This window comes from Rhinopithecus bieti, unplaced genomic scaffold (assembly GCF_001698545.2).
Source record: "Rhinopithecus bieti isolate Rb0 unplaced genomic scaffold, ASM169854v2 scaffold_3062, whole genome shotgun sequence".
In the NCBI taxonomy this organism is placed as follows: domain Eukaryota; kingdom Metazoa; phylum Chordata; class Mammalia; order Primates; family Cercopithecidae; genus Rhinopithecus; species Rhinopithecus bieti.
Window position 1 is genome coordinate 2,537,752 of NW_016804432.1, and position 27,965 is coordinate 2,565,716.

At 39.2% G+C, this 27,965-nt stretch overlaps 1 protein-coding gene across 1 annotated transcript in view; it reads right to left on the reverse strand.

Annotated features, from left to right (window-relative positions):
* The window catches only part of OSBPL6 (oxysterol binding protein like 6), a 206,852-nt gene that overhangs the window by 110,499 nt on the left and 68,388 nt on the right, over positions 1-27,965 (reverse strand). Inside the window, exon 2 of the mRNA XM_017868256.1 lies at positions 2,080-2,274. The gene's annotated coding sequence lies outside the window, so the exon portion shown is untranslated. The remainder of the gene's footprint in view (positions 1-2,079; positions 2,275-27,965) is intronic.

Sequence of the window (27,965 nt, forward strand, 5' to 3'; positions counted from 1 at the left end):
AGTAAAATAATTGGTTTAAAAAGAAGAAGAAGAAGAAGAAGAAGAACCATTGTTCTAGGTGTATATCAGTTTCCCCACACTGAGTTTAGCTAATGCAGGCACAGAAATGCTATGCCCATAAGGACCCTACGATTTGAAATGCTTCCATGGTTAAAGTATTTTATTACCATATAAACATTTGGTTCAATATCTAATTGACAGAAACATTATTGAATGAATTTCATTTAGCAACAATATATAGCAATCAAAGATGAGGAAAGACAAGTTTGTGATTAACTACAACTCATTGTGATGGAGGTATGTCTAATTCTGATGGCAAGATTTCTCAATGCTAAAAGTTCTGTACATATGGAGGGCACAGCATTACTGCTCTCTGAGTCGCCCTGGTGTCCAGAATGAGTGAGGGGCTAGAAAATGGACTCTAAATCCCTACAGGGATCATTCAAAAAGAAGTCTACTTGGTGAATCAGTTTACCTCCCTGGAACCAAAACAGTCAGATCAGGCAACTGAACTCTTAGGTCATGAAATATCAGACTCTGAGATGACATCCTCAACATCTGGAAAAAAGATGCAGAGCGCATCACTATGAAAATCAGATCTCCTAACTAATCCCATGGCCTGAAACATCTTACCTTTGAAAAGTCTTCTTACTTCATAGGTAAGCCTGGCTGGCAAGTGTCAGCTTCTCAAAGCTCATATATTTCATATAAAATTATAAATGCTGAAATAATGGCAGAGGATAAATACTAATGGAATGTTATGTTAAAGTACATAGAAGTGACTTCATATACTGAGAGCAGAAGAAATTGACGCTTCAAGCAGGACTCTTCAACTCAAAAGCCTACATGTTCCAGGCAGGTGCCATAATCTGTAAGATTGATTCAGTTAAATATTTAGGGAATGCAAAATACTAGCAAAATGCAGTCACTGGGATAGTAACAAGACCAGATTTTTAATCTTCCAAGGGAAACCAGATATCTGATCTATCTGATTTTATGTGAAGTTTCCAGATTTTCAAATGTTGGCAATTAATTTTCTTACAAAAGAAAATTTTACAGGTTAAAAAATTTTAGTAAAAAATTTGACCTGTGGGCTACTACTTTGCAAGCTCTAATGTAAAATGCACTTTTTAAACATTACAGTAATAAACAGGAAGCTTCTCATATAACAATGATTACACTAAATTACTGAGCTTTGGTTTCTGCTCTACCAAGAGGGACCAGTCCATGCTAGGAAAGGGTGGGAGTGGCATCAGGATACAAAAGAAACTTTCCCCAAATCATACATGTCTGAATTATCATCACCACTACCACCACCACCCCTGTGCCCATGGCAAAGAAGGTTTGAGCAGAGGATGTGCAGCTTGTAAAAACCTCCCAAAGATAATTAATGCCACAAACTTCTACCCTGGCGATGACTGACTTTGAAGAAGTAGAAAGCTTCAGATAACTGGGAAGCGTGCAGCTAAGTGGTGAAGACCACAAACTCAGTAGGCCTAAAATATCAAATAGTATATATCAAGGGGCTCTAAAATAATAACTGCAAATATCAAAGATGACAAGGAGACCACAGAAAGTATTGCTAGTACCACATTAGCCATTTCAGTCTCATGGGCAAAAAGAAAAGTTGACTGTCTCGTTGTTTATTGTGGAAGATTATAAAAGCTGGATGCATTTTAAGAATGTGTACCTGTAGTCAAATGTGGGTTTGTGGATGTGTGTATAAAGAAAGCAAGGATAACATTTTGTCTATTTTAAGGTTTAGGTCTGCATGTTCATTGCTCAAGAAGGGAAAAGCAGTATCATATTTCCACATGATGCCAGACTACATACAGAAAACAGAAAATGGTTACCAAATATTTTCACATTTTTCTACTTCCTATCCTTAAAAAAAAAAAAAAAAAAAAGAACCTTTTATTATGAGGATTATGACATATTATTTCAAGATCTGACATACAAATAAGAGATACAAATAAACACCTTCCTGTGACTGTGGTGTCTCACTAATCTTTTGCTATCATTAAACACTGCCTAACGTAACCCTGCTTTTGGTTTTAAGCTTGTGTTCTTCTAACTCACCTTGCACCTTAGAGTCAAAGTCTTCCAAGTCAGCTTTATCGTCAAAGCTGTTTCACAGTGGTTTATCCTCAGATGCCTGCAGCTTTTCTCATTGGGACACGATGTGTCTTTGACCTTGCTGAGGCTATCTGGGTAAATGACAGGGGTGGCTCCTTAATATCCTTTTGTTGCTGTTTTCCCAGCAAGTGGCAGAACCTGAAAAAGAGAGATTACAGTCATATAGCACATCTTTACAGAACTTTGGTGAGCCTCTCACGGGGACTACCTATGGACAATCAGAAAATTCTTCCTAATTTATCTTTCGAAGAGGAAGTTCATATGGGTACGTGCCTCAGCTTTTTATCTCCTTTGTTCAGTTTTATGTAACCTCAAAGACGTAACCACTGACCTTCTCAGTCATCAGTAACATTCATAATTTACATCTTACCCAGAGCTTGGAGTATGAAAATTCTCAAGTGATATAGCAAATATTTCCTAAAAGGGGACAAAATATATTTTCCAGAACCACATTTAGCTCTCCAATTAAATATAAACCTCAACAGGGTTTTTTGTTTGTTTGTTTTTTGTTTTGTTTTGTTTTGAGACAGAGTCTCGCTGCGATGCCCAGGCTGGAGTGCAATGGCTTGATCTCGGCTCACTGCAACCTCCGCCTCCTGGGTTCAAGTGATTTTCCTGCCTCAGCCTCCTGAATAGCTGGGATTACAGGCACACACCATCATGCCCAGCTAATTTTTGTATTTTTAGTAGAGATGGAGTTTCACCATGTTGGCCAGGCTGGTCTCGAACTCTTGACCTTGGACGATCTGCCTGCCTCAGCCTCCCAAAGTGCTGGGATTACAGGCTGAGCCACCACACCCGACCCAATAGAGTTTTTAAACATAGTAAGTATGAAGTGGTTTCATCATACATGCACATAGATGTACAATCCCTAGTGCCTGAACAAAAACCCATGAACAGTCTCTAATTTGCTATAGAAGAGGAGAACTGTAGCCAAACTCCTAGAACAATCCTCTAGCAAGAAGAACGGACTCTATACATACTATAAAAGAATATAGTTTTCAACTTGACACAATTTCTCACAAAGCAAAGAAAGAGTATGCTATGGTCTGGATATAGTTTGTTTGGCCCCACCAAGTCTCATGTTGAAATGCGATCCCCATTGGTGAAGGTGAGGCCTGGTGGGAGGTGTCTGTGTCACAGGAGCAGATCCCGCATGAATAGCTTGGTGCCACTCTGAGGGGTGAGTTCTCACTCTTACATCCCACAAGAACTGGTTGTTGAAAAAGAACCTGGGACCTCCTCTTTTCTCTCTCTCTCTTGCTTCCTCTGTCACCATGTGATCTCTGCATAACAGCTCCCCTTCATCTTCTGCCATGAATGGAAGCAGCCTGAGGCCCTCACCAGAAGCTGATGCTAGCACTGTGCTTCTTGTATAGCCTGCAGAACCATGAGCCAAATAAACCTCTTTTCTTTATAAATTACTCACCCTCAGGTATTCCTTTATGACAACACAAATGGACTAAAACACAATAGTTTTACAAGAGAATAAATAAATTCATCTTAAGAGAAAAATCTGACAAGTAATCCAAAGTAGAAGTTACTCTCTGATCCTGAGACATGACAGATATTTTTTCCTTCCAGCCATAAACCTCTCTAGCAGGCTCCTTTATTCACAAGCCAGCTTTAAAAATCATTCCCCAGGTTTGATTTCTTTTTCAAGCCTATTCTTTCACTCTGTTTTAGTTTTCCTTTTTTTTTTTTTTTAACTTATTGAGAAGGGGAAAAATGCACACACAAGCACATGTATACATACACACATATTCTAAGACCACAACTTACTGAAACTGTAAAAGATTTATGTTCTGCCAGCATCCAATGCCATGCCTGCCCCCTTAAGTACCATCTTTCTGAAAAGTTTTGTTCTAACTCCCCTTCCACTTCCTTAAATAAAATAAAAAAAAAAATTCTATGTAAGACAATTCTGTGTACCTTGTAAGTTCTGAATAAAATTTAATTGTTGATTATGATGATGACCTTGAATACAAAGGCTAAAGTCCATCAGGATTCTTTTTGTATGCTCAGCATTGCATCTTTTTATTTTCTGCACGCACTACTCAATCTATACTCTTTAATCTCATTTAATTATAGGCAGGTGGAATATGAATTGTCAGCTATAGAAACTCCCCTGGCAGGCCAGGCGCAATGGCTCACACCTGTAATCCCAGCACTTTGGAGGCCGAGGTGGGTGGATCACCTGAGGTAAGGAGATCGAGACCAGTTTGGCCAACATGATGAAACTCCATCTCTGCTAAAAATACAAAAAATTAGCTGGGCGTGGTGGCAGGCACCTGTAATCCCATCTACTCGGGAGGCTGAGACAGGAGAATCGCTTGAACCCGGGAGGCAGAAGTTGCAGTGGGCTGAGATCATGCCATTGCAGTACAGTCTGGGCAACAAAAGCAAAACCCTGTCTAAAAACAAACAAACAAACAAACAAACAAAAACAGAAAATCCCTTAGCCACCTCTTCCTTGCTCCCTCTATGATGAACTCTGCCAAGCTTTGGAAACAGAGAAGACACTGATAAACAAAGAGAAAAAAGAAAAGGCATGCTAAAGAGTCCCCTGTGCTATCCTGCTTGAACCTGGGAGGCAGACGTTGCAGTGAGCCTAGATCATGCCATTGCACTCCAACCTGGACAACAGAGTGAGACTCCATCTCAAAAAAAAAAAAATGTCAAAAGCAATTGCAACAAAAGCAAAAATTGACAAATGAGATCTAATTAAACTAAAGAGTTTCTGCACAGAAAAAGAAACTATCATCAGAGCAAACAGACAACCTACAGACTGGGAGAAAATTTTTGCAATCCATCCATCTCTGACAAAGGTCTAATAACCAGAGTCTACAAGGAACTTAAACAAATTTACAAGAAACAAACAACTCCATTAAAAATTGGGCAAAGGATATGAATAGACACTTCTCAAAAGAAGACATTTATGCAGCCCTGCACACAATTTTTAACTCTCACACTTACTGTATGTTAGAGTTTAAAACTGAAAATTACAACGTTTGGACTTACATGTATTCTGTAAGAAACTAATCTATTATTGTCCATTTTGCTATTAAGTGCACGAAAGTGTATATTTTCACACAATGCATATGAAATGTCAAAGAACAGAGGTTTTGGCTTGTTCTGCAACCATAATTAATGTTCGTGTAAATATTCTGTACTTTCAAAAAGACAACTGAGATGAAGTGTAGTACCCGCTACAACCTCCAGGGGGACCGAGTACTCTGAGTTAAAAATTACCACCACACTATTAACACATGGTTCAGTTATAACCAATCATCTCTGATCGTGACTCAAGCCAAAAACATTAGAAACATTTGTCTTAATTCAGCTTCAAAAGCTTGATTAGGACATACAGGGTATTATAGTCACATTCACATTCCAAATTTCTAGGTGACATACATTAACTAATTTTAGAAAGCCAGAGTTCACTAAGTGGCAACTCAACCTCATTTTATTTTATTTAATTTTATATTTTTTAATTTTTTTTTTTTTTTTTTGAGACAGAATCTCACTCTGTTGCCAGATTGGAGTACAGTGGTGCAATCCTGGCTCACTGCAACCTTCACCTCCCAGGTTCAAGCAGTTCTCCTGCCTCAGCCTCCCAAGTAGCTGGGACTATAGGTGTGCACCACCACACCCAGCTAATATTTGTATTTTTAGTAGAGACAGAGTTTCACCATGTTGACCAGGATTGTCTCGATCTCTTGACTTCGTGATCTGCCCGCCCCGGCCTCCCAAAGGCGTGAGCCACCACACCTGTTCCAACATCATTTCAATTAAGAAATTACACTGGGTCTTGTTTTACCTTGCACATAAACTACATGCAGGGCAGAAGTCCAAAGATGATAAGTATATAAAGTTCAAGCCTGATTACTGTTTGTGACAAAGTACATTGAAGAATAATTCTTAAAGCCACACTAAGAAATACCCTGGTTAAGAAACATACTCAAGAGATAGGAAGATTGGTTCTTTTAAAAAGTATAACCAAAATTGATGTGCGTGTGTGACATGCGTTTTCTTTTTGTACAGCACATCCGGTTTTAACTGAAATACATTCACGATAGGAATCATGTTCTATTTAAACATACCCTCTGTAGATCAAAAAGGATCCTAACATTATCTTTCTAAGTCATTAATAAGTAAAAGTTGTAAAAGTTGAAAAGGTCGATTTAAACAAAATTTCCCACACTAACCAGTACTAGCCAGTGGGCGTCTCTGGAAAATCTCATTCAGGGGAGTTTAGTGACTTGGCAATGGTTCCTTCTGAATGGCTCATTCAGGAAGCAAATGATCCATTATCTTTGCAACGGAATTTTTCCTTTAAGTTATGTGACTAATCCTCCCACAGCCGGGGTTTTGCCTACATGTTCTTGTCTAGTGCATTCCCCGCACATTCCTCTCCTTTCTTATTCAAGCCCATCAGAAATCATGATGTAGTCTACCAAAGATTAGATTGTCCCATGTAGCTAATAAGTAAATGCATATAATGCAAAATGGAGACAAGACTAAGCAAGCCCAAGCACTCTGTTCAATAATAAAGAAATGTTAAAATAGTAAAGACAACCAGAAGTGATCTATGTAATCTAGATAGTAAAGTCTATTTCATACCAAAAACAAGAAACGAGACACTTTTGATCATTTTCTCACATAAATAGGCCATGGTTTTATTTCAATGCTCACACCATTTCTACAAAGAAGGATTGGTCTTAATTTAGGGTTCGACATCCTAAATTGCTTTTCTAGAAAACTGTAGCCCAATACACAGTACAACATCTTTTTTTATTATCTTGCTTACTTTGCCTATTGTCACCACTAACTTCATTAGTTAGTAAAAGATAATCGTTTTGCTTTTTTCCACTGGCAGCAATGTTCAGACAAGAAATTGATTTTTCTTTTCCTACCTATGAAAGTTTCAAGTCCATTGAGGGTATCTAAGTCTCTGGAGAATATAGTTTAAGTGCCACAACCCAATAGGTTTAATGGAAACAGGTTGTGCTGGGGTAACTTCCTGAAGATGATACATACAAATTTCAGTCATTCTTACCTAGTAACCACTGTGGCTTTCTTGTTAATGAGTAAACAGTAAAAGACATTTAGTCTCAGAAAAGTATCTTATCTCATTAATGCTACTACACATCAAAGAAGTTAAAATTCACAAGCTGAAGTAACAGAGTTTTCATATCTACCACTAAGTATTGATCGATTAATCCACAACAGTAATTATGTAGTTATTATATATAAACATCAAAACCAGACACTAAAGAGGATCTAGAAATGTAACAATCAGCAAAAACCAGGCTCTTGCCCTTAAGAAATTTAGAGGGCTCAAAGCCCTAGATAACAGGAAAAGGTATGTGAATAATCTTTTTAAGTTACAAAAGCAAAATATGTGCTATGAATATTGATGGCATGAAAATAATAATAATTCTAGCTTGGCATTTGTTGGCTGGGTGGGAATCAGATCAGAAGAAGTTCCTCAAAAGAGGAGGCATTTGAAAGATGAGTAGATCAGGCAGAAAATGGACATGCAGGGATGAATAAAGGACATTTCAAACAGTGATAAAAGCACATGAAAATCAAGAGATAGGAAAGTGTAGTCTGTAGTTCAGAGCTCAGAGCTTAGGGGACAAAGGAGGAGAGTAGAGGAGGGGAAGCCGGAGAAAAGGTTTGGAACAGCATGGAAGGTCTTAAATGCTGGTGAGAGACTGAATTTCGCCGTGTGGGCTATAAAGAACAGGAGCGAAGTTCAGAACAGGAGAGTCACGTGATCATACTTCAGGGAGGGAGATCCAGCCGCGGAACAAATGGGAGGAAAAAGACGAGAGAACCTCAGAAGATCAGACAGGAGGATGAAGCAACCTGGGAGAGTGGAAACAGGAGGGGACAAACCAAGAACTAACAGTGGACAGGACAGAAGGTGAACCTAGACAGCCTCATGTGCTTCTTGCCTTAGCAAAACAATCAGTGAGAAATAGAACATTCATTATTTTTCAGAAACATGATCAAAGTATAACAAGATATTTTATTTATAAATGCTAATAAACCATATACCCTAATAAACTAATTTGCTCAAGACAAACAATTTTCTCAGTCTATCACAGTTATACCATTTAGCCAATTTTTTCAGGTTTTTTGTTTGCATATAACTTAGATCTAATTGACATTATTTTTCTGAGGGTAGGGAAAGTGTTTTCTTTCTTCAAAATTCAAAAGCCAAGCACAGGAAGGACTTGGCATTTGTTAACCATTCAAAGATTTTCTTTTCCCCCTAATTAAACAGTATTGTTAATGCCGATAAAAATTCAGGTGACTGATCATACAGCTAAGAATTCCCAGTAGAGGCTATTTAAAGGAATCTGCAATTTTATTATTCCCTTGACAACACCTGTGTGAATCCAAAGAATAAATATTACAGAAACCACTCAACAGTTCTATTATTCAGTTAAATAAAATTTTATAAAAATTAGTAACTCCATTAATTCTAAAGCACTATAAACATGCTTAGGACACATCCTAATCTTCTGAAAGGAGTATGCTCTAAAGAAAGAGTTAGCAAACTTTCTGTAAAGGTCCAGATCAGTAAATATTTTAGATTTTGTGCGATCCCTTAATGAAACTACTCAACTCTGCTACTGTGCCAGGAAAGGAGCTACAGACAATATATAAACGAATAAGCATGGCTGTGTTCCAGCAAACCTTACTTATAAAAAAAGTGGTGGGCACCTACTGTAGTTTGCTGACTCTTGCCTAGCAGAGGATCCAGCTGTGGTGGCTTGATATGGTTTAATTGTTCTTGCTCCTCAATGCACATAACTCTGATAAAGTGATTTAAAAAATTATTGTGAGAAAATGGGCTCCAAAAAAAAAAAAAAAAATCTCACTTCTAGTGGAGTAATAAAAGGGAAAACAAAATGAAGAGATTCTGAGGAAGCAGTGGATTCACAGAGACAAAGAGAAGTTCAGGGAAACTTATAAAGAGAATGTAAAGGCCAGGCATGGTGGCTTATGCCTATAATCCCAGCACTTTGGGAGGCAGAGGCAGGTTGCAATGAACCAGGTTGCAGTGAACCAAGATTGCACCACTGTACTTCAGCCTGAGAGTGAGTGAGATTCTGTCTCAAAATAATAATAATAATAATAATAAAAATGGATTTGATTTTTGAACACACTGAGTTTCAGGTGCCCTTGATATATTGCAATGGAATGGACAGTAGGAAATTGGATGCAATCTGGAAAAGAGGTCAGCATTGAGGAGACCGATTGAGTGGTCTCCAGCAAATGGTAGGTTTAAGGCTTCAAAGCGAGACAAGGTCACCCAGGAGAAGCCAAACGGAGAAAAAAAAGGGCAAAAAAACAAACAAACAAACAAACAGAGGAACCAGTAAAGCTGACTTGGGGAGAAGAGACTTGGGGGAGCAGCAGCAGCAGCATAGCATTTGAGCACTTCAGTATGCCTGGACTGTTCTGAACACATGCATTAATTTGCTTAAGCCTCAGGCAATTCAGTGAAAGAGCTACTTTTTCCAGATGAGGAACTTGAGGCACAGAGAAGTAAAGTAATTTTCACAAGGTCACAGAGCTAGTAAGTCACTTTCAATGGTAAATTGGTAGTAGCATTGTTAAGCAAATGCAGTTGAGTTAAGATAGTTTTTTAACTCTTTTAAAGATTTAAATATAGGTTAGTAAGCTTTGATGATAGGATATTCTACTTTCCCCCTGCTGTATCAAGTAAATATAGTATGATCATCATCATTCATGAGAGAAATATGATCTGAGACTTTCATAAATTTACCAATTCCCTAGGCCTCTTTCATGCAAATATTCTGTCAAGATTCATGCATTTCTTAAATATTTTATGTGATAGTTTAAGCTTTCCCTGAAGTTTTCTCTCAATTAATGAGCATTTGGGCACTGGTTGGAGTATCCCCTGAAATGGTTTCATAAGTCACATTTTTAAATATTTCTACTTAGAATAAATGTTGAATTGTTTCAGCAGTAATCTGAGAGATCATCAAATTTTTTCTTTTTTTTTTTTTTTTTTTTTTTTTTTTGAGATGGAGGCTCACTCTGTTGCCCGGGCTAGAGTGCAGTGGCATAATCTTGGCTCACTGCAACCTCTGCCTCCCGGGTTCAAGTGATTCTCCTGTCTCAGCCTCCCAAGTAGCTGGGATTACAGATGTGCACCACCATGCCCAGCTAATTTTTGTATTTTTAGTAGAGACAAGGTTTCACTATTTTGGCCAGGCTAACCTCAAACTCCTGATCTCAAGTGATCCATCCGCCTCAGCCTCCCAAAATGCTGGGATTACAGGCATGAGCCACCATGCCTGGCCCCACTATCTTTCTACCCTTGCCCCTTTTCCTTTCCGTATATTTCCTTAGTTAATGACATCAGTATATATCCTTAAATCATGCTAGAAAATAGTTATTTTTCCATTACCATTTCATTTCTCTACTCCCAATCGTTATCTCCTCCAGGCCAGCTTTCACTGTCATCGGAGTTATCTTTCTTAAAACATAGATTTGATCATGTCATCCTCTTGCTCAATTACTCTCTATTGCTTGGGAAAAAGATCTATGGACCTAGGAGTGCGCTTCAGAGATGCAGATGTAATGTCTACAACTGCTCCATCTTTGTAAGCCCACCTGCACCATGTGCACATATGCCCATGGCAGGTGCTCGTGCTTTTTGCTACAGTATGCAAGATGAATGCTAAAGTGTGCTAAAGCTCAAGCTCGGGAAAGTGTCTGAAATTGGATACGAAAATTTGTGTGTCTTTGATTTAAAAAAAAAAAAAATCAAGGAATCTGTCCTAGAGGACAATTTTTAAACTGCTCAGCAGGGTACAATCTGAAGTTTAATTTGCATCCTAGTTACACTCCTATATCTGAAACATACTGTGGAGTGGACAACAAAAGAGATGGAAATATATTTTTGGTGTTTGGATATTGTAATATTGGTTTGAAATTTCTTTTTTTTTTTTTTTTTTTTTTTTGAGACAGAGTCTCGCTCTGTCGCCCAGGCTGGAGTGCAGGGGCCGGATCTCAGCTCACTGCAAGCTCCGCCTCCCGGGTTTACGCCATTCTCCTGCCTCAGCCTCCCGAGTAGCTGGGACTACAGGCGTCCGCCAACTCGCCCGGGTAGTTTTTTGTATTTTTTTAGTAGAGACGGGGTTTCACCGTGTTAGCCAGGCTGGTCTCCATCTCCTGACCTCGTGATCCGCCCGTCTCGGCCTCCCAAAGTGCTGGGATTACAGGCTTGAGCCACCGCGCCCGGCCTGAAATTTCTTAAATTCCAAGTTTCACCTTAGAGAGAATACATAGTTATAAACATGTAGACTTACATTGTGTTTACTTAATTAAACCTAGGGACTCCCTTATGGTGTCCCTGGATTTGAATGAGATCAGTGGTAAAGGCCAGAGGCCTAACAGCCTAGGTTCAAACCCTAGCTCAGTCAATTACCAGTAATGTGACCTTGGGCAAGTTACATAGCTTCTGTTCCATGATCTATCTGTGAAGATGGAGAGAGTAACAGTACCTGCCTTTTGGGATTCTTTTGAGGATTAAATTAGTTTATTATGTACAGTTTACTAGTTTATTTATGTATACCACTTAGGACTACATAAGTGCTTGCTATTATTATAGTTATCTATTGAAAGCCAAGACTCAAGTTTGCAAGAGATAATCACAGAGCAAAAAAAATTGACCTTGCCCACATAAGCCTCAAGCTTTAATCAACTGAGTTAATTAGCCAGAGAATACTAACAAAGATGGCCATTTTCACTAATGTTTTTATCAATTGAAAAGTGTTTCAAGCCTATCTGATAAAATTCTTTTACTAACTTGCAATAACTAAAAACATCAGCTCAGAATATTTCCAAGGCACACTATAGGTACACTAAAATAATTACTTTGAACAGAAAAAAGCCAGAGCTGCTCTTTCCTGGGCAGCAAATCAATGGGCATCTCATTGCTTACCACGTGCCCAATGTAAAGGGAAAATGCTAAGCAGGAAATTGGGAAGAAAGATAAAGGAGCTCAATGACTCAGCTTTCAAACAAGCTGGTGTCTTGTTTGCCAGAGATATGGACTATTAGGCATTAGTAACACCCACCTGGCCAAGAAAAAAACTGTGAAATGTAGATCCCAACATCAGCAAATCTGTGGACGAATCAAAGTAAGTGTATGCTGGATGCCTGAGCTGACTTTCTCTGAGTTATATGGTTATGCGATGTACTTGGGACTGCCTCTGTTTAAAATTTTCAGCCAAAAAATGCTATTTTCACCCATATTATAAATATTGCCATTGTATACACAGTAGTATTTGTTCCCCAACAAACTGACAAAAGGATCACTTTACTGTTTACTAATGGCATAATAATCAGACCTTAGGTTAAAATACTTTTTATTTACCTGTTTACTTTTGTTTTTTTGAAACGGGGTCTCACTTTGTCACCCAGGCTGGAGTGCAGTGGCACAATCTGAGCTCACTGCAACCTCCACCTCCCAGGCTCAAGCAATCCTCCCACCTCAGCCTCCCAAGTAGCTGGGAATACACGCATGCACCACCATGCCTGGCTATTTTTTGTAGAGATGGGGTTTCACCATGTTGTCCAGGCTGGTCTCAAACTGTGAAGCTCAAGTAATTCACCTGCCTTGGCCTCCCACATTGTTGGGACTACAGGCATGTGCCGCAGCACCCAGCCATATTAAAATACTTGGTTAATATTGAAATTAGAGAAAGAGAGAATAAAGCTGAAATTCCTTAGCCTACTATTAAAGATCCTCCATGATCTTACCTCAACTAACTTTCCACCTTTCTCTTCCAGGATATGCTTCTTGAAATCTTCAAGCAAATGAAACATCTTGCAATTCCCCTAATCATACTCATTCTTTACCACTCTGTGCATTTCCTCTACCTAGAACAGTCTCCCTATTACATCTCCAAAATCTAAATCCCATCCTTTTCAGGCCCTGTCTGGATGACAAGAAGCCATTCTCTGTGGCCTAGTGGAATTATCCAGGATCTTAAGTTTCATAACTTTCACTCAGCACCTATGGAAATTTCCTCAGCCCATCTTGATCAGAGTTATTGACACGTGTCTTTTATTTTCAAGACTGGATGCTTTCTGAGGGCAATGTCTACAACTGCTCCATCTTTGTAAGCCCACCTGCACCATGTGCACATATGCTCATGGCACATGCTCGTGCTTTTTGCTACAGTATGTGAGAAAGATGCTAAAGTGTGCTAAAGCTCAAGTGACTGATCATTTAAATCAAATGGACAAGTACATACACTCAAGTTTTGCTGAAGAAAGACTTCAGTTAAAAAGATATGCAATGAGACTTGCTTTCTTGTGAAGCAAGCTGAGAGAAAAGAATTGTAATGCTACTCCCAGGGCATTTACCAACTAGTGATCTGCCAACAGCTACTAACAGTGGTGCATTAAAAGCTTCCTTCCCATTGATGTAGCTGATAATATAGCTCCAAGTTAGATAAATCATAAGACAGCTGATCCTGTCTTCCCCTGCTTCAAACTTAAAATACTGTTTGCCTCTGGGGCTTTGGATCAGGAGCTCTCAAGACCTGCGTATACAGTGATCATTTCAATCATCATCTGTAATATGCCTTTAACACTAAATATCCAAGTGCCAAAATGCAAAAATTACGGAATCTGATACATAACAGAACCCACAAGTGCCAAGACAGGGAAAGATGAACAAAAGTATATCTAAACATCAGCAGTCTGATACTACTTGGGCAGAAGTTGACAAGTCCTAACATGGCACTTGGCAGTAACTGAAACGCTTTTTGGATCGCCAAGTGGAGGCTGATTTCACTCTTACATGAAGCTCCAGGGCTGTGCTGAACAGCAAGTTCTTGCCAGACCATTGGACAGGTGCCCACTGTCTGCAGTCTTGTGTTCACAGACGACATTTCTCTGGCTACTCAGTTTAAAAACTGTTACATAAATGAGTTTTGATATTCACTCTTGGACAAAAGTAATTTTCCTAAGCCTCAAATCCTGAAAGAACAATCTAAGTCCTAAACCAGATGAAAGAACAGACTTTTACAGAACTGTCTTGATTAAGTTGTGCTAATGGGAAATTTTCTGTTGGGTCCTCTATGTGGTAGGGCTTTCATACGGAACATTCAGTCTAGAATATCGTGTTTCTAGTATCTATTGGATTACTGGAATGGCAACTGAATCCTTGGGCAGGGAGCAGGAGATTCTAAGCGTTTTAACTGAGTCAGTCTTTAAAATAACTATTATGTATATTCTTTAAAGTATAAACATGTTTGCCACATGAAAATTGAGGTCAAAATAATGTTTAAAATTATTAATAAATTAGGTAAACACTGTTAGTGGCACTACCATAAATTAAACAATGATTTTGAAATGATAAAATAGACCCTCAACAAGTCTAAGGTTTGTATAATCTGTATCATTTTTCATATATAGCTTTACTGAATAACCCTGGCTGAATTTCTCTTTTTTGTTTTGTTTTGTTTTTAAGCAAAAACAAAACATTGTGAAGCAGCCGAATTTCTCTTTGAGTCAGTTCTTCAGCCTCCCAGTCTGCTTTGAGGGAATTATTTCGAGCTGCCCCTTTTCTTAGGCCTCTTGCTGTATCTCCCTTCATCTGGATTTCCATTTGGTTTCCACAGTGACTTGTTTGCTCATTAGAGCACAACAAAATTTAACAACTAAATCAAGCATATTAGCATTCTTATGACTAAAGCTTCCTGTATTTAAATAGATGGTATTATCAGTAAAATTGAAATAAATTTTAAAATGCCGAGACCGTGAACAATGCCATCCATTACAATTCAAAGCTGTTCTTCCAGAAATATAATTTGATGTCATAGGCTGATTTTAAAAAACTGGATAGGGCAAACAAGGTAGACTATGTTATCACATAACCGCAATTTCCTTGAAATTGAGAGCTTCCTTCGGGCACAAGTGGGAGTCTGTGGTACTGTGTAAAGATAGCATATGCTTCGGAGTTAAACAGGCTTAATTCGAATCCCAGTGTTGATATTTTCTAACTTTGAAACCCTGGGCAGGTTACTCAGCCTATCTGACCCTCTATTTCCTTATCTGCAAAACGGGGATTTGGCCTGATAAAACCTAGTTCAAGTTGCTTTTGAGACCACAGGTAAGGTGTTCAGGGCCGAGTGCTGTAAACTTTCTAACACAGATCAACTAATACTAGGTTAACATTTTTCTTTTTCAAAACCAAGAGCAATGGATTATTTTAACAACTCTATATACATCATACTTTCTTCACACTAAAGAATTGCCATCTCTGGGAGAAATTACATCCCCAAATGATTAAAACATTCATATCAAACATCCAACTTTTGTGAGGCTCATAGAAATAAAGACCATGAATTTAGAAATTCAAAGCACCACAAAGAATAGGCAGCTGTCATGAGGCGAGTGGCTGAGAGCCCAGTGTCTGGAACCATGTCGCTTCACATTCCTACTCTGCCACCCTCTCTCTGTGTGATGCTGGGAAAGGTATGCCTCCTTTCTGTTCCTTGATTTCCCTATCTGTGAAATGTGGCTACTAAGAGAATGTTCACCTCACAGAGTTGTAATGAGAATTAAACAACATTGCCCATTACGTAGGAAGTGCTCAATGTTACCTTTTATTATTATTAAAGCAGCTTTCCCCAAAAGTCACATTGCACATATTTCCAGATTCAAATCATTCAGTCATGCTTTATGATTCTCCCTGTTCATCCCTCTCTACACAAAAAGAAAACAAGTGGTCATCTTTGATAAGGGAGCCAAATTGAAGAATTTCTTAGAAAGCATTAACTGCCTGATTGCTATTCTCCATAGTGCAGACCTGTCCTGAACCTACCCCTAACCCTGCTGCAGAGGTCCTATCACAGGCTCCCTCTTTACTACCAGGCAGTTGACAAGCCTGGCCTACTCAGGGAGCAAAGAGAGGCTGTGGCCACTAACCCATACCTGGACCAGCCAGGGTGCTATCATCTGCCCTGCCCAACATTCCGCAGCAGTAGTAAAGCAAGCATTATCGGCACAGAGCAGACTCTCAATTAAGTTGGGATGAATGACATGAACCTGGCAAGTGATAAAGCTGGGAGCTTTGATCTCCATAAAGGTCAGAATTCAGTAACCGGCTGCCACTATGCTTTTCCTATATTTGCCTTCCTAAGTGATGGCCCTACCTCAGGATTCACTTGAATTCTGACTGAATGCCTATATTGTGCCTGGCCCCGAGCATGTGGCAGTGGGAAATCAGATACTATTCCTGCTCTCTGGAGCTTACTCTGTAATATAACAAGTCCCCCTGGAAGGGAGAGGCAGGGTTTGGAGTCTGGAAATAGGAGTAATGCTAACACTGGGAAAAATTCATTCCCTCCCTCCCTTGGGTTGCAATGACCAGAGTCTTCATACATTTTAAATGAACTCTACTGACATCTACAAAACAGTTAAGAATCTATATTTGAATTCCCTCACATTGCTGTTGGGAACATGAATTGGTATGACTACTTTAGAAAAATGTTTGGCAACATCTTCTAAAGGTACAAATACTCTATGACCCAGCAATTCCACTTTATATACCCAAGAGAAGTGAGTGTTTATGCCCATTAAAAGACAAATTGTTCACAGTAGCTTTACAAACGTTCAGAGTAGTCCCAAACTTAAACTAACCCAAATGTCCATTAACAACAGAATACTGCGGGAGCTTCCAGGTTGGCAAACACAATGAGGTCCTGGAAGAGTGACACACCCAAGGGGGGCACGGAAGCTCCACATGCCCTCCCGGCCCGTCCCCTCATGTATTGCCCTATACCTCTCTTCCGTCTGGCGTTCCTCAATTGTATCCTTTATCATAAACTGCTAAATGGTATTAAAGAAAAATTAAATGAGCAGAGAGCTATACCCTGGCCTGCCAATACTGACACACAAGAGAACAAGAGCTATGCAAAGCAATATGAACCAATCCAAAAAGCATACCCTCAGCACAAACACAACGTTGCAGATTGAAGCTCAGTGCACATATAATCATGCAGGAAGCACTGGAGGCCATCTTACGACAATGGGGCAAAAAGTCTGAAGATGGGTGCCAACATGCTCAGGATGGAGGAAAAAATGGACAGCGGTGTCACTTGCTGCCATCTCTGAGCGCTACCAACCCAGATGTGAACCTGCCTCAATGCTCTGGCTATAAGGAAGAATTAATGTCTCCATTTTCTGGAAAAAAAAAAAAGAGAGAGAAAATATAGAATATTGTGGAATAGCCATACGATGAAATAATAAACAGAAATGAAAAAGAATAAATGACAGATTCATGCAACAATGCACTAATGTGTGGTGACAGCAATCAGAATGGCATTCCAAGGGGAGTATGGACTGAAGAAGTCATGAGAGAACCGTCCAACATAGTAGAAATGCTCTATATCTTCATCTGGAGGTGGTTTTGTGTATCCATATAGATACAAAAAATAATCGCAGTTACATTTAAGATGTGTGTACTTTACTATAATTGTACCTTTTAGAAAATTTAAATAAGGGCCAGGTGCACTGGTTCACACCTATAATCCCAGCACTTTGGGAAGCCGAGGCAGGCAGATCACCTGAGGTCAGGAGTTCGAGACCAGCCTGGCCAACATGGAGAAATCCTGTCTCTACTAAAAATACAAAAATTAGTCGAGTATGGTGGTGGGTGCCTATAATCCCAGCTACTCGGGAGACTGAGGCAGAAGAATTGCTTGAACCTGGGAGGCGGAGGTTGCAGTGAGCCAAGATCACGTCATTGCAATCCAGCCTGGGCAACAAGAGCGAAACTCCATCTCAAAAAAAAAAAGAAAATAAAAATTTAAATAATCTAAAAGCACCATATTTACTTTAAAACCTTTAGCGTTCTCCAGCCTTCAATCAGTCATTCACTCCCTCATTCATTCATGCCAATATTTACTCACCACCTACCACTATGGTAAGCACTGCAAGCCCACCATGCATGGCTTTCATCATTAGGAAGTATGGATATTAGTGGAGAAAATCACTTCACTGATAGCATCATTCATTTGGCAATAAATCAAAACTACTTTCTGACACCTCATCTGTTCTTTTTTTTTTTTTTTTTTTGCAATTACTTGACATTTTATATGTTGCTTATATTTACAGCTGGTCTCAATTTAAAATGTAAATTCCTTGGTTGTTCCAAACTTTTCCATGCTGTTAAATGCCTAGTGCAGTCTCTTATACACAGCAGGCATGTGACAATTTCACATTTAACCTGTCACATCACAGTACTTTTCTTGGCCTCAAGTTTTCTGGCCAGTGTTCTTTTCTCTGGGTTTTCACTTTTCTCTGCGCCTGATGAAACCTGAAAATCACTTACTAGAATAATATATAGCTTATACTTATATATATCCTACAATGAGAGTATTAGATGTAGCTTTTGTTATTTTCAGTTTTTTTTTTTTTCATCCTATAATAGAGCTTAAGAGTATGGGAGAGGTGAAATGGGGAAAGGGAGGAGATAATAGATAGACTCATGTCATTGAAGAAAATGATAAACCTTGATTTTTGTTTTTTTGAGAAGGAGTTTCATTCTGCTACCCAGGCTGGAGTACAGAGGCACGATCTCGGCTCATTGCAACCTCGGCCTCCCAGGTTTAAGCGATTCTTCTGCTTCAGCCTCCTGAGTAGCTGGGACTACACATGCATGCCACCATGCCTGGCTAATTTTTATATTTTTAGTAGAGACAGGGTTTCACCATGTTGGCTAGCTGATCTCGAACTCCTGACCTCAGGTGACCCACCTGCCTCGGCCTTCCAAAGTGCTGGGATTATAGGCATGAGCTACTACGTCTGGCCTAAACCTTGTTTTAACAGTTTGCAGTGCATTAGCAAAAACAAAAACAGCCATGTCTCTCTGGCTCTCCTCCCCATGCTGCTCAAGACCCCACTGACGCCATCTGTATCAACATGTCCAGAAAACACCCTTGTGAATGACACAGAGAGTGCCAGTCTTATCTATCTCCTAGTATTTTTTTTAAGTGCAACTTTTCTAAGGGACACTAATGAGGAAAAGATTTAAAAGTTCCAGGAAAAAGCTTGGACCCCACAATCAAATGTAGTTAACAATAGTAGTAATGGAGCTCACAAATGGGGGCAAGTTGAAAGAACTTTGAATTGCTTTAGTTTCATAATTTTCTTTTCTGTGGTCTTGTTGCACTTAGTGATTCTTGAAGCCACCTGTTATCACTGGAGTGAAGAGACTGTGAGGGGTGGTGCTCTGAGATCTCAACTTCGCTCCATGTGTTAAGGCTTTGTGTTCATGTTCCTGCTGACCTGTGGGATCCGAGCAACTGAGTACCATCTGCTCCCTCACAAAAGCCATGCCCACCTTACAGACGGAGCAAGCTGATCAACCACAAGCCCCATGGCTTCCGCGGTAGAGCATGCTGACATAACAGAATTGGCTTCTGTTTGGTTCTCTCACTGTTCAAAGGGAGAATCCCAAATGCCACATGATTTCACTTTCCGTCCTCTTCTGAGACACCAGCTCACTGTAAATTTTAAGGTATCATCCTGGGTGCAATCACTGTAAGTCATACTCTAAGTTGTAATAGGTCAATAAACAGCTGAACGGTTAGTGTTATCCTACAAAAATCAGAAACATACATATATAGGGCTCCAATAGTTCACGGGGCTCACTGTGGTCTTCTTGGGATTCAGACCAGAATCCCCAACAGGCCCTGTGAATCTCGTTGTGATCTGCCCCTGCTTCCTTCCTTGCCTCATCTCACACCATGTTACTCGTCCTCTTAATTCCTGAAGCACATTCTGTTTCCTTTGCCCGAAAAACACTTCTTTCCCTTTCCTTTCCATCTAGTTAATCCCAATTCAGCCTAACCGTCAGTTTCCTGGGGAAGTATTCTCTGATCCTGCAGGCTGGGCCGGATCTCTCTGCTTTGCAGTCTCATAGCACCTGCATTTTTGTTTTAGCATTTATCACAGTTTGCAATTAGAGATTTCTGTGATTTTTTTCAGGCATATGTTTTACCCACTAGTCTGCAAGTTTCTCAAAGCTACATGATGCTCAGTAAATATGTGTAGAACAAAGTGGGGAGGAAGGAAAAGGTAGAGGAGGGAAAGGGAGGGAGAGAGAAAGAAAATAAAAAACAAAGTTTACGAAGGTAGTGCCTGCTTCAGTCTTGTCAGATTTAGGCTAGTGACAGGCCCTAATCCAATCCATATGAGACTCCCCACCAAAAGGCTGCCATGCTTCCAAGAGCTGGGACAAATCTTCCCACTGAAAGCCACCACAAAAAAGAACCAGTAACCTCGAATACGCTGAGGGACAATTACTCAATCCTGGAACTGGAACTTGGAAAACAGCATGAATAAATTAAAGTATCCAGCCGGCACATTGGCCCGCACCTGTGATCCTAACACTTTGGGAGGCTAAGGCAGGAGGATCACTTGGGCTCAGGAGTTTGAGACCAGCCTGGGCAATATAGGGAGATCCTGTCTCTCCAAAAAATAAAAATAAATTAGCCAGGCCTGGTAGCATGCACCTGTGGTTCCAGCTACTTAGGAACTTAAGGTGGGAGGATCACTTGAGCCCAGAAGGTTGATGCTGCAGTGAGCCATGACTGCACTACTGTACCCCAGCCTGGGTGACAGAGCAAGATGCTATCTCAAAAAAAAAAAAAAAATCTCATCTGGGCCAGGGGAAGTGACTTATGCCTACAATCCTAGCACATTGGGACGCCAAGGCAGGAGGACTGCTTGAGACCAGGAGTTAAAGATCAGCCTGTACAAAATAGCAACATAGCAAGACCTCATCTCTAAAAAAAGTTAAAGAAAATAACCAGCCAGTACTAGCTACTCAGGAGGCTGAGGCAGGAGGATTGCTTGAGCCCAGGAGTTGGAGGCTGCAGTGGGCTATGATCACACCATCGCACTCTAGCCTGGGCAAAAGAGCAAGACTCTGTCTCTAAAGAAAAAAAAAAAGTATCCTGGTATCCTATGCAAACTTTTGGGTGGTGTTTAGTCATTTTATGGCAACACATATGAATTTTTAATAAGAACAATTAGTACAAAACCCTAAAAAAGTAAAATATTTAAAAAGTCACTGTGCCCCACTGACAATACTCTTGAGTTTTCACATTCCCTTTGAGGTCTACACAAACGATTCCCAATGTAAGGGCTAGGGACCCACTGGAGAATATGCAATTGTAAGGGGCCTGAAAATACACACACAGAGGAAGTATTGCCTGCAGACTGAATACATTAAAACCCAATTATTACCATGTTGAAGACCAGGAAATTTTGTATGTTGAAAAAGGTCCTCGTTCTCCAAATAGTTCAAAGCTATGCAATTTAGAAATAAGTTATAATTGGTCCTGTTCCCAGCACAAATGTTAGAGGTCCTCTTGTGAAATGGGCCCTTATCACTCTGTCTGAGTCAAAATTGTTTTCAACCTCATTAGGGAACTCACGAGACATGCAAGGCGCTGCAGTGCCTAATCTAGTGCTTAGAGGAATATGGTCAATTTTCAGGAGTTAACATTTCTAAATTGCTATAGGGTCTTTAAAGGAAATGATGCCATAAAAACCCACAGTGTTAGTGTGATAATGATCAGTTTAGACATTTATATGAGAGAATGATGCTTCAAATCAAGTAATTTCAAGGGACTTAATTTACTTTTTTTCATGTTTTATGGGTTTTACTTTTTCCTGGTTAGATAATTTTCAGAACTGAGTGATATAACTGAAAGATATTACTGGACAAAGCAATTGACATTCACCAAGGAAGGTAGGGTAGTGTCCCATATCACAGCCCCGTTGTGGGTGACAAAGGAAGGGAGGCTCTGCCACCAGACAGCTCCCTGAGCTTTATGTGAACATGCCAGCCCCCTCTGTTGTAAATGTGGGCTATAAGTGACTAAAAGCACTGGCCAAACAGCAGAAAGAAGAAGCTTCAGGGATCCTGAGGCAGTTTTAAATTCATCATCATCATTTTAGAAAATACTGAGAATTTTCTGTTTCACCTGTGTACACACACACACACACACAAACATGGGTACATGGTTGAGTGTCTCTGCCGGTCCTCAGACATGAGGTATGAGAGATGACGTTTTGCAGGCAGGAGCCTGCCATGTCCTCAAGCACATGTTCACAGTCACAGAGAGAAGAGAATGATTACCAAGCATCCCAATACAGCAAAAAACCACACTTACCAGGAGTTAGATGTCTGGGTTTCTAGTTATGGTTCTGCTGCCTTGATGTGTGTCACTTTGTACAAGTAACTTACCATCTCTGGGGCTTGAACTCTTTATAAACCAGGGATGCTAGGCTGCTAGAGGATTGCAAAGCTTCTTCCAGCTCTGACAGTCTATTCTTTCTTGTGAGACTGAGTTTCGCTTTTGTTGCCCAGGCTGAAGTGCAATGGCGCAATCTCAGCTCACTGCAACCTCTGCCTTCCAGGTTCAAGCGATGCTCCCATCTCAGTCCCCCAAGTAGCTGAGATTACAGGCATGTGCCACCACGCCCGGCTAATTTTGTATTTTTAGCAGAGATGGGGTTTCATCATGTCGATCAGGCTAGTCTTGAACTCCTGACCTCAGGTGATCCACCCACCTCGGCCTCCCAAAGTGCTGGGATTACAGACGTGAGCCACTGCGCCTGGCCTTGACAGACTATTCTATATGTGCTTTTGTCCAAGATCATGCTAACACCATGTTTCTGGAGAAAATTATTATGGAACTAATTCTCATTTCAGAACAGATAAGATCCAGCATATTTTTAAAACGTTTTTTTTTTTAAATCTAATTCTTCCACCAATTTCCATGATAAATTTGAAACTATACTATAGAAAGACTTGAGTCTAGAATTTCTAACAAGACAAGAATTAATGAAGTATCAGAAGAGTCTGTTGAGTATTACACGGAATTTGGATGCACTTTTTCCAACTCTAAATTTCAACTGTATTTGATTCCTCATCTCCATCCTATATTTCCCCAAATTATTAATTCTTAGAAACAGTTTAAAGTGAAGGAGATCTATATATGTAAATGTCTCCTAATTTTTTCATTGAACACTGGTCACAAGGATGATAAACATAGTTACCTATGCCCTAACACTGTACCTTTAAACAGTGATTTAGAAACTCAAGCATTCAGATTTCTTTCTTCCACCATTAAGCCACTGGATCCCACATCCCTAAGGAGGGAGACTATTAAGCTACTTCCTGTTGAAATATCAAAAGGAACTCTGCTCTTGCCACACTGCATTTCAGTGATATCTATTTCAAAATATTAATATTTTTCTTTTTAAAAATGAATATTAAGCTTAAATAAACACAATGACACTTCTAGTATCATTTATTTTGATCATAAAATCCTTGCCTTGGAGACAGATTCTGAATAATAAGAATGAAGTGGAGCTTGGCTAACATTTTGTTACTACCCTAAAATACCAGTAAATTTGCATTTTCGCCCATCAAAAACAATTCTCTTTTGCAATATATATTACGGAAAATTTAATACTCAAACAATTATTTAACATGTTAATCTGTTAAATATTTAACATATTTACTTCATTATTGTAGACATTCAATTCGAAAACTGACATACCTTTGAGACTGGCATTTTAAACCTGTATGGGCAGAATTTTTTTAGCAAAGCAAAAAAATCTACCTCTACACTTTATCCTAAATTTTCCTATAAAGTAAGTAAAATAATTCAGGTCTTCATCTCAAATTACAACATACTTACTTAAAATGTTTTGCCTTAGATATCGACTCTGTGCATGAACACATATATCCCTACCCTTCTTAAGACAAAATACTAGCCAAAATGTCTTACGCATTGCCTCTCACTAAATAATAATAACAGCAACATTAAGTTTAGGATCAGTAGGAGAAATCTGACAAACATGGTGATATAGCTCTTACTTGACTATAAAGGAAAATCAGAACCACTGTGGGCATGAGGGGTTGGTACCCAGCTAATCTTGTTTTGTATTCATACACTGAATATCTCATTTCTAGAGATAAAATCCCTTTTCCAAGAAAATGTTCAAAGTGAGAAAACAGTTGAAGAAAGGTCAACCAAAGTTGAAATTCGTTCAATACAAAATTATCCATTTGAACTTCTATAGTCTGTTTTCTGATCTCTTCACTTCACATAAGACACTTTGCATCAAGGCCTCCAGCCATTTCTTTACTGCAGAAGCCAGTAACTAATAATATTTGCGTTTCACCTTTCTGAGTCCCTTCTTTACTCAGACAGATTCAAATGTAGCTTTTCTGAAAGGGAAAAGGAGCAGACAGAAAAACAGACTATATAAAATTTTAAGATCCTTTTGCAGTTCTTTTTTCTACAATTTGAAAATTAGATCCTTAGTTCCTTCTATATTATCGTTTACAGTCTTTGATCAGTTACCCCATACTTTTCTAACTAATCATCATTTTTTAGTTAGTTCTCTTATGTGTTTCTTGTTTATTTTTCTTTTCAATTATAATGGTCCTGAAGAGTAACATGAGTAATTCTTAGGTATACAGGGTGATGTTTTATAAATGTGTACAACTACGTGACTACCACCCAAATCCAAAGTATAGAAATTAACCTCCAAATCAAGAATTCCTCAAAGAACCACCATTTTGATTTCTAACACCAAAGATTCCTTTCTTCCAGTTTTAAACTTTATATAGATAAGCATCAGGGTTTTTTTGGTGTGTTGTTGTTTTGTTTTGTTTTCAGATGGAGTTTCACTCTGTCACCCAGGCTGGAGTGCAGTGGTGCAATCTTGGCTCACTGCAACCTCCACCTCCCGGGTTCAAGCAATTATTCTGCCTCAGCCTCCTGAGTAGCTGGGATTACAGGCACCCGCCATCACACCCGGATACTTTTTGTATTTTTAATAGAGATGGAGTTTCGCCATGTTGGCCAGGCTGGTCTCGAACTCCTGAACTCAGGTGATCTGCCCGCCTCAACCTCCCAAGGTGCTAGGATTACAGTCGTGAGCCACCGCATCCGGCCTATGCATCAGTTTTTAACCTGAAATTTCCTAACATCCATCTATAGCAGGATGAAGAAGTATAGTGGTTTCATTGAGAACTAGGATTTTTGGCATGCCAGAAAAGAAGTAACGATACATATTAATGAGTTTAAGTTTTTTAAAAATCCCTTGTTATTTCCAATCTGAATTAGAAATATCAGCATGAGTTCAAGAAATAGTTTACTTAAAGGTAAAATTTCCTAACTTTATCCTCTGAAAAGGCATAGAAATAATGACTAATAAAGTAGTCATCACCACCCCTTGTGCCCATATTGTATCTGGAAATACCATTTCCATCTTAGAGCTCCTTAGAGAGACAACCAATCCCAGGTCTGGAGACAAAAAAAAAATAGAATGAGCCTGGAACATCTTGTCTACTAGGACCACATTATAAATTAGTAGAAAGACAGAGAAGATAGACACACACATATACATATACATATACATATACATATACATATACATATACATATACATACATATACAGCTTGGAAGCAAATTGGAAGGGCTCTCCTAGCCAAAAATGGGATAATTAGATAATCAAAAAGAATAACGACTACAATTGAATTGAAACATATCAAATGTGTTTAAGTTCATATGGTTATGATGATCTTCTAAAAAAAACAATTTATTGCTCACCTTTGGAGGTCAGCTAACCAACCCATCGTGAAACTGGTGAATAAAAGAAAATAATAAAGAATTTATCCTGCTTTTCTATGACACATCATTAGCAGCAGGTAGCTGAGGCCTTAATGTGGAGCAGTTACTTTACAGAATCATTCCAATTAATGAAGAAGAATATTAGAATTAGATGATTACCATTTTGCATCCCCTAATGAATGAATGGAGTCTCGGCAAATATCATCCATCGCTGCTATGGTAATTGCCAAAGCCAGTCACATCCTCTCCAAGTTTCACATAGGGAAAGAGATCACCCAGTATAGACTCAAACTTAAGTGGCAAAGGGAGTAAAGCCAAAGTTAATTTTACCATTTGGACTCTCTTCTCTCCAATGAGTTACAGAAATTATGAGTAACTCAGCAATGTCAGCCTGCAAACTTTCTTTGGAATAGAAACTACTGCCTGTCAAGCCAGAGGCAGTTATAAATTAGTTCATCCCTGGGTTCACTGCTCGACTTAGAAGTATTTCCTATATAAACTCTTATATATTTCTTCCCTAAAAGCTAAAACTAAGGGTAATTCTGACTCTTTTGGTGGGGTGGGGATTCTGTGTTCTCTTCCTCCAACCTAAAATAGAGATAATTAAGTTAAAGAATTCAAAGAAAATTCCCTAAAGAAGAAAAACACATTTGGATCCAATTCGACTGTTGAGTCCTGATTTCTTTTAAATGAAATGAAATGCAAGCTCTGGGTACAGTAATTTAACCACTATTTTGATCATTTCTCTTCCACTTAATTAGCAAAACTGAACCATTAAGTAATCTCATTAAAAATGAAGAGACAGGTAAATGGCTTTCTGGATTTTACGATTATCAGCACTTGACCTTAAAAAGTCAGCACAATCTCAAACGGAATTTGATCAAAAGACTTCCAAAGACGTATATGCTTTCTGTCACTCATTTTCCAGAAAAGTAAAATAACACAAACATATATGCAGGTACACTTGGGGAAAACAGGGGGCAGGAAGGGTGGAGAAGCATCTGTTATATTAGCAAATGACTCAGCTAGCTACAGGCAAATTACTTCACGGTGTGGCATCTCCTCCATCAACAACCTTCAGAAGAGAATCAGCTCTGTCACTGGAGAGAATGATGGATCCCTGATCAAGAAAACTGTTCATCTCTCTATGTGAGCTCAAGCAATAAAGAGAGGAAGCCAGAGCTTGCGTTTTCTCAGAGTATCATTCAGAGAATTATCTTTCTGTAACTATGAGTTCAGGCTATAGCTCCAGACTCAACAAATAGTATTATATTCTGGATTAAAAAAAAAAAAACAGAGCTTTACAGACTTGAACCTGAATAAAAGAAGCCACACACAAAAGAACACATACAGAGAGATTTGATTCATAAGAAGTTCAAGAACAAGCAAAAGCAGTCTCCAGGGGAAAAAAAAATCAAAACAGCCCTGGTCTGGGCAGGGTGGGGAGTTGACAGCAAAAGGACATACAGGAATTTTTTGGAGAGATAGAACTATCACGATAGGTGTATGAGTTACATAGGTATATCCATTCGTCAAGACTGTATAGCTAAGATTAGTGTTTTCAGTATAGGTAAACTTTAAAAAAAACTTTAAAAAATCACCATCATTACCATCACGTGAGGCTGAGAGTTGGTGGATGTATAGATGATATAAGAATGGCTGGATATCAATAATTATTATGGCTGAGTCATGGGTGTACAGTATTCTGTTTAATCTATACATGTTTGAAATTTTCCATGATAAAAAGTCTTTTTAAAAACTAGAGCTTGACCAGGCGCAGTGGCTCATGTCTATAATCTCAGCACTTTGGGAGGCCGAGGTGGGCCGATCACTTGAGACCAGGAGTTTGAGACCAGCCCAACATGGCAAAACTCCTTCTCTACTAAACACAGAAAAATTAGCTAGGCATGGTGGCACACGCCTGTAATCCCAGCTGAGGATTTTTCTGAGGGTGGCTGAGGCAGGAGAAGTGCTCGAACTGGGGAGGCGGAGGCTATGGTGAGCCAAGATCGCGCCACTGCACTCCAGCCTGGGTGACAGAGTGAGACTCCATCTCAAAAAAAAAAAAAAAAAAAAAAAAAAAAAAAAAAAAA